Source organism: Mytilus galloprovincialis, chromosome 3 (assembly GCF_965363235.1).
Source record: "Mytilus galloprovincialis chromosome 3, xbMytGall1.hap1.1, whole genome shotgun sequence".
Classification (NCBI taxonomy): domain Eukaryota; kingdom Metazoa; phylum Mollusca; class Bivalvia; order Mytilida; family Mytilidae; genus Mytilus; species Mytilus galloprovincialis.
The window spans coordinates 94,190,549-94,199,664 of NC_134840.1; positions in this window are offsets into that span (position 1 = coordinate 94,190,549).

Consider the following 9,116-nt stretch of genomic DNA (forward strand, 5'->3'; position numbering starts at 1 on the left):
CCTTTTGTAAAATATCATAGTTGTATTTCAAGAACATAAAAATCACAATAATACCGAAATGAGCTACTGAAAGCTTTTAAAGCTTGAAAATGCATAGAAATTCTTGTCTTAAAATTACCAAACATTTGATCAAATTGTACCCATTAGTTGCCCAAATGACAAAAAGTTCACTTAAACATTGACGACGTAGTTCTATTTTGGTGACAGTGCTCTGGGATGTGCATCTTCTATGGCAACCTTGTTAAAGATGCGGAAATCATTGCACAACACTCACAAGAAAATATGCGAATTTAATATTAAGCTATCCCATTCATTTAAATGTATAAATGAATTCATATAGACAAGATTTAGTATGTTGTATTGTCAAAATCTTGGTGCGGATTCAAACATTTTGATAAATTTCGATAAATTTTCTATTTCAAACTTTGAAAAAACACTTCGACCGTAAGAAAAGTAATAACATGCAAAAAGGAAAAAAACAAAACAAAATGCAAGATGTTATTACCCTCGGGCAAAGATGATCTTAGATGAATTACGCTACAATTTGTTTACGTCTTTTATGGTCATATGATTTTTTCAACTGTTTCATTTCTTATACATCCTTGGCTTTCCGATATTCTCTTTTAAGCGTTCCAGATGAGGGAAAAAACAAATAAGCGTTTCGAAATTCATCAAGTGTTTTTTGTAACACAATAGTCATAGATATTGGTTGACGGTTGAGTTCTTACATTTTTTCACAAACTGGATTTCAGGGTTCCTTACACGTGCTGTCTCAGAAAAATTGGTAGGCTTGTCGCTAGAAAGATTTATATTTGTTTCTGACATATGTATTTATTTGAATCACGGACGTTGTAATTAATTTTTGATAGCCTGTTACGTTAAACCTTAATTCACTTCGTCAATCACAGCTGTACAACAGGATCGCACTAAATCGTGGGACAAATTCTCTGGAGAGTACGCTTAAACAAATTTCTTAGCATGTTATTTATTACTTCTGTTCCTTGAGGATTTATTTCGCTAGAATCACCACCTTAATATAAACATGTCTGACGGATTAATTACATATATCATCATGGGTCTTCATTTATCTAATCGGAATCCGGATACATACACGTTTAATCCTATAAGATGCTAGATAACGTTAATTTTGTCGATCTTCAAATACCAAGATTCAAAGATTGCTTATAACTGTGACTGTCAATGTGTTAAAAGATCTTAAAATTGTTTGTATGCTTGCTTGACATCTTTCTTATCGTGCTAGTTTTACTTTTAATGTAGATTTATTTATAATCTTTCATAGCACAGTATATAACTAGAGAGAGAGAGAGAGAGAATTCTTGATTCCAATCGTTATCTTCCCATCAAAGTGTTTGGTTTATACGTGCGTTTTTGGGCATAATTAGTTATCAAAGGTACCAGGATTTATGATTTTTTTACACCAGCCGCGCATTTTGTGTACATAAGACTCATCAGTGACGCTGAGATACAAAATAAGTTAGAAAGCCAATTAAATATCAAGTTAAAAGAGCCTGGAAGTCCAAAAATTCCAAAAAGTTGTGTCAAATACGGCAAAAGTAATCTATTACTGGGATAAGAAATTTATAATAATTTACCCTTCCGGAGCACCTGAGATCACCCCTAGTTTTTTGGTGGGGTTCGTGTTGTTTATTCTTTAGTTTTCTATGTTGTGTCGTATGTGCTGTTGTTTGTTTGTCTTTTTCATTTTTAGCCATGGCGTTGTCAGTTTGTTTTAGATTTATGAGTTTGACTGTCCCTTTGGTATCTTTCGTCCCTCTTTTACACTTTTGCAAACAGTAAATTTATAAAAATGACCATATAATTGATATTCATGTCAACAACGAAGTGATGACTACTGGGCTATACATCTACGTCAGTACGTTGCGCTTTATAGGGATAAATATTCTAATGGGGATATTATCCTTATGATTGCTGATAACTGTTTTTAAATGATAAAATTAATACATTTCTTTATGTAGTGTTCGATTATGTACATCTCGGAATAAAGACGGGTGTTTGAAAAATGTCAAGCAGTCAAAATTACTTCATAAGTTCAAAGATGCATGGTTCGAGTTAAATGTTAGCCCATAAAACGTTTAAACGACGTGGGACAGAGTATAATAGAAGAGTGTTTCTGGTAATGGAGATGTTATGGATCAAACGTATTGAGAAATCAAAAATATGAACTTCAATGTAACTTCATTGACTCAAAAACATAGGAAAATTTAAAAGTCATCATTCGGTATTTCACAAAAGACATTTTCCGGCCAATATGTCTTCAACATGGTCAACTTGTGTGGAGTGAAGATGTCTAATAATTTTACAAGAGTAGGCTAGCAAATACACTTGTTAATCACACCTCCGTTTATTCTTACCTAATGATTGACGGAAATCTTAGTTGATAGGATACGGGGTGTATAAACAAAAATGTTCATTCAAAATTAGAAAAACCACTAATATATCAAAAGTACAAAAGTTAGTAATACTTTTAAGATCTTGACAGTTGTTGGGATGTCTTAATCTAAAAATATCACACCTTACAGCATGATCTAGACGTTCCCTTACTATATTTTGCTATATGTCTTTCGAAAATTCGATACATGTAGGAAAAAATGTTGGAGTAATTATTAGACTACATATCAAACTGGTGTAGTCTAACGATGTTGTACTTAATTGCCCCCACAAAAGACTATAACTATAAGATTACACCATTTACAAACAAAACACAATTACCAGCAATTATCAAGACAAATGTTTGAAAACGTGAATGACAAAGAGATAAGATGTATATGGTGGGTGTTGAAAATACCTCATTAAAGATACAAGGCTTACAATTGTATTTACCAGACGCACGTTTCGTCTACACAAACTCAGTAGTGGTACTTAGAGGAGGGACTCTCCATCTAAGGCTCAGTTGACGATGAACGTTAAATAAGGGTGTGTTTTATAGTTAAGTGATAGGTTTAAGGATCACATCATTAAGGTTTGTTAGGTATAGTTCTTTGAAGGTTGGGCCTTTGACATAGAACAAATAAAAAAACATCATGGCTTCTTCTAGGTTACGACATTAATTTATTCTCAAGTGGTCAAATTATATATTGTCAAATTCAAACTGAATGCCAAAATTCTTCAGCAATTTAATTACATAGATTTTTCATAAGAATTCCCTCACTTCGATTCTAAGACAACAGCATACCGCCTAAGTAGTGTTTTAAAGATTAGCTATATAAATCATAAATAAGATGACATAACTTTAGTAAATTCAAATATTTTTAAGGAAATTCCGTGTTCTGATCGTAGTTAGCGTCTTTTAAAATTTGAATTACGAAGGACGTTGACACAGCTGTGTGTATGTAAAATATACATTAACCAGATGCAATTGGATTAGGGATTAAAAATTGTCTACGTATTCTGCCCTTTAATGGCACACAAGGGAAATACAACTCAGCGCTTATGTATATGTTATTGCTATCTGACCTATAATACAAAAACAATTTCAATGTATGTAACTAAACCATTCACGTTAGTATAAATTATAATGTGAAAAAAAATCATTGCAAAATTATACACAGAGGTGTTTGAACAAACAGAGCCGGGAAATATTCTATTAAAAACTTAGTTTTCACTTTTCAATGATAAACTATAACCACAATACATATCATTTCGATTTTGCCAACCATTGTAAGAAATAAATTAATTGTTTTTTTGTCATAAAAGTTCTTAATACAACCAACCGTCACAAAATAAAAAAACAACAAATAACATCACAAATCAAAAGTATGTTTTCGTATTAGGTCATAGAACCATAACACATGATTGATTGTTTATGCTTTGATTCTTATCTTTCTCCAGGTGGGCGGTTGCAAATTAGTGAGTTCTAAATATATCAATGCTAGGATCGTTGTTGGACAAAATTGATACCATATGTTGACAGAATCCTACAGGGTCTTATAGACTAAAGCAGTTGAGAGTATTTATGCGACTATGAGAGGTTTAGCTAGCTATAAAACCAGGTTTTCTTCATGAGGAAATGCCTGAATCAATATGACAACTGCTTTCCTTTGTTTGATGAATGTGAGCTTTTGATTCAACCATTTGATAAAAGACTTCCCGTTTTGAATTTTCCTTCGAGTTCGGTATATTTGCAATTTACTTTATATGAAATATAGTATCAAAGTCATTACATTGAATGTTGAAATTATTTGATATTCATATTTATAAGACCTATTTTCTTAATGACACCATCATAACCATACTGCATTGTTTGATTTGAGTTAAATCCGCTTTTGTTATTTTGGTTACTTAATAAAACTCATATGAATAGAACAGAGATTCCCATGAGACAAAATCAGCATAAAAATAAGGAATTTTATTATTTCTTGTTTACATTCAAGTGAAACTTCTACAAATATAGGTCAGCAGATCATAAATATCTTTTTTTTTTTATTTACCATCAAAATATGGTTCACAAGTTTTTTTTTATGTCTATAGATCTACTACCAGACCATCAGCTGGTAACTGTTGGCTCTTGGTTACAGGAGGCAAACCATAATACTACAAAATTAAAACTTGAGAAAATATGGGACAGCTGACCAAAAGGATCTTTTTTTTTCCAATTAACCATCAAAGTATTTAGTAAATTTTGGATTTGGTGTACATATATAAGACAAATTACTGCTCATAGAGCTTGCAAATACGTCAAAGAAAATGATCCCTTGGCAGTATTCTTGTGATATGCCCACGTCACACCATAAAATATCCTAAACATTATTAAAATATTTGCCACTGTGCATTAAGCAACCATCTATCAATCACGCATGTTAAGAAGGAAATGAAATGTGAAAAATCATCAATTCAAATCTATATAACCTCATGTAAACTATGTACTAACGTATATACTTATGTGCTGTATATATGCTTTTATGTGTATCTCGGTTACATATGTGTATGCTTTATAGTAATTAAGATTATAACACAATATTGACTGTTGCACGCCTATTTTGACAATTTTTACCCAAGACTGCTTGTTTTGTTTAAACATCGTTGTCAGACATTGGAATTTGATGCGACTGTCATACAAGTGAGAGGTTTAGCTAGCTATATATCGAAGTTAAGTCCACCATTTTCTACATAAAATTTAAAAAATGGCTGTACCAAGGCAGGAATATGACGGTTGGTTTCCATACGTTTGAAGAGTTTGAGATTTTCGTATTGTTATTTCATAAGGGACTTTCCGTTTTTTTTTATTTTCCTCGGAGTTTCTTTTAGTAATTTTACTTTAACAAGAAAATGAATTAGCAAAGGGCCATTTCTTTTGTGTGAAAAAGAAAGGAAATACCATGGGCACTAAAATGACAAGAAATACCCTCTAAATACTAAGGTTGCACTTACTTAAGACAGAAACACCATAATTGTCTAAAGAAAAAGACGAGCAACCAAATAACGGTTCACAAAACACTGCACATACAACATTACAATGATCAGCATTGCAACATCTGACTTCCATTTTAAACATAAACTTATTCTTTCACCTTTGGCATTTATCAGCCAAATTTAAGTTGTCATCTAATTTCCTTAGTACCCAGTTATGTTCCTAATTATAAATTAACTGTTACAAAACTTTGATTTTTTTGAAATACTTAGGCTTTTCTACATGCATACAATAATTGCAACCGAGCATTAAGCAACAAACAATCAAACAATCAACCATTCGTACATTAAGAAGGGGAAAGAAATGTGAAAAATCATAAACTCCGATCTATCACCTCATTTTAACTTTGTATCAACAAGAGAGGTAATAAAGGATCTCCAATGACCCAATATTGATTATTAAAAAAATAAGGAAAGAAAATAGCAATTCAAATAAGTATCCTCTTAAAATAAAGTATACACGTATCTACTTACATAAGAAACAATTGTCGAATGAAAAAAGACAAACAACCAAATAACGGCTCTAAAACAATGACCCTCAGTGCAATCTCAGACTTAAAGTTTAAGGAAATGGCTAAATACTTAAAGAAGAAACAGAACTATTGAATGTTGGTATGCCATTACAATCACAAAAGTTTAACGTTTTGGTTACTTTTTAAAAATATGTTTTCTCTATTTCCGCTCAATATTGACCTTATTGTTTGCCAGTGTGTCTGTCTACCATATAGCTGCACTCTTTGAAAGCATCTTAAGTTAAATAAGGATGAATGTCTACAAGAGATTAGTACGCCATCTTATCTATGATGTATATATTGTGCAGAGGACTTAATCATTAAGCCAAATGTTGTTTATTATCAATAAATATGGATAATACTGCTCTACTAAATTGACTGGAAGTGTAAATAGTGAACTGCGCAGTCACAAAAGGTACAATAAAAACAGAAAAACCCTATGAGAACCTTAATATAAACGTTTTTTTCAACCTTATATATTGCTTCATAGTTTTGTTGCTGTGTGTGAATAAATTGATAATGTAATACAGGGTCAGATAGGGAGTACTTCAATTTATATAATTATATGATTATCTGGTCTTTGGTCGGTTTTTGTCTCTTTGACACATTCCCCATTTCCATTCTCAATTTTATATTATTTTGAATAAAGATAAAATTACACATATAACTCAACCCAAGATCAAACATTCAGCTAATAAGCTTGAACCCCTTTTTAAATCTATAGATCGGAGGACAGGAAACTCTTTTAAGTAATTACTTTTATAATTAGGAGATAACTGTATTGTATTTTAAGCTCCAACTGCATCAATTTGGGATTTGATGGTCGCAAATTAAGTTTACTGGCGATGCGTTAGCGGAGACAGTAGACGGGTATTAGTGACCATCAAATCCCTAATTGATGCTGTCGGAGCTTAAAATACAATATTGTTATCTCTATTCTAATGAAACTGACAGAAAACGTTAAAACATGTATTTAAAATCTGGCATATGCCGTCTGCGCTTGCACGTACGTCCCATAGCATCAATTGTCAATTGATGCCATGTATATAGGTGACGTTATCCAATCAAAATAAACGTTACAAACGTTATTGCATTAGAATGTATATTTTATGATCTTGTTGATATTGATTATTTTTATTTTGTTATGTTGTGATTATATATGGTGTAAATGGCAATACATGTAAATATTTCAATTGAAATGATTTTAAATGCAATTTTTCTCTTTTCTTTATAAATCTTCCCCATTATTCTCCATTTCTGATATTTTTGCAGCCCATTATTCTATTTTCTTTATTTTTTTGAGCCTTTTTTCTCTATTTTTTTTAGCCTTTTTTCTCTATTTTTTTCACACATTCTACTGGAGTAATGATCCTTTGACCTATATTATGTAAACCCAAGAAAGGCCCTTTTATAGCTATGTTTAACCTCAGTGTTCTACTCTATGCCAAAAATTAAAAAGAGGAATTCTTGTGAAAGTCCTTCCACATGTTTGGTGTAAATTCCACGAAAGGTTCCTCAGTTTTCACCAAACAACCAAAATTAACTGACTTGCTAGTCAAAAAGTTAACTCCTAATAATTTTTTTGTTTGAGTTTAAACACCATTTCCAATAGCTTTAACCAAATTTTTATTGGTGGAGGATGCCTATGAACCAGAGAGAACCAGAGAGAACCAGGACATTTGGCAGGAAATCAAACAATCCTCACCTATCAAGATTTGATTTGAACACACCTGTGGGGTTCTAACTCACAACCCATAATACTTGTAGCATTGGGCCATAAAAACTTGCTTAAAAACAACCATTCAAATCACTGTTAAAATTTATTTGAAAGACATTTTATCAATAGTACTATTATTTGATACATAATCATTGCATACACAATATCTTACAAATATAATAATATACATATAATGAGACATGGAAAATCATACAAAAAAGCACCTTCTATATATTATACTATTGTGTGAAAACATCCCTCCTCTATAAAAAATTCTAATGTTATATATTGCCATTTAATTTTCTTTTCCTTTCAACATGAAGAGTAAAAAGATAAATTTTCTATATCTAGATAGAAATTGAAAGGTTCACTTGATTTGTTGAATATTGAATCAAAAGGCATATTCATTCATTTCTTAATTTTTCATTTTTTTCTAAAATTGAACAAATTCTTAGGTCTTATTTCTTTAAATATTTCATCAAGTATATAAGCTATAGCAAAATTCCATCAGAAAGGAACTCACTGATAACATTTTTTCCCAATGTTTTTGTTAACTGTGCTTTTTTTTCAGGTGCATATACAAAATTATAACAAAAAAGAGGTATATGTGCTCTCTTTAAGAAAGTTAAAAGTGATTTTACCAATCAATTACACAAGTTAAAGACTTACATGGAGCACCATGTAATTTTAAAAGAACACATGATTCTAACAATTACAAGACTTAATTCAATTCTATAAATAATCAGACTTCAACAGAACAAATATACATTATAAAAATATAGAAAAGTCATAAAATAGATTGCCAATGGATATCTGTAAACTCCTTGGAATGGTAGCAGCTTACAAAGGTACTTTCATTCATTTCAATTCTTGTAAATAAGTTCTGTACTTTTCAAAAGCTAATAAAAATTGTTTTCTTCTTGCTTAACATTTAAAATGTGTGACTATTTTGATTAATCCATCTTTAGATAACTACATATATTCTAAATTTCTAGTTACTTGAATTTTGTGCGATTATCTTTTTCTTTTATAATATTTTACAGACATTTCTTTGATTAATTTAAAAGAACCTGCTAAAGTTCTGTGAATTTCTTCAGAATTTATTTCTTAAGACTTGTATATAAAGGCTGTATTTTTTAAAGCAGTGCCATCGATCCATAATGGAACAAAAATACCATGAAAACAATCATGTAAAACATATCAAAATCATTCATACATTATCAGGGTTCATCATAGGCCAAAATCTAAAGGTAAAAAGGACCAGACACATCTTACAAAATTTTCAAGGGTCACACACACATTATCCAAAGGTGTCTAGGGTCAATTTAGGCTGAAAACCCTCTGATGAACCCTGATATTTATTGAGTCAATCAGTCTCGTGAAGTATGTGTGATTTAATATCATATTTTCAAAAGATACCCAAAATGAAATTGCTATAG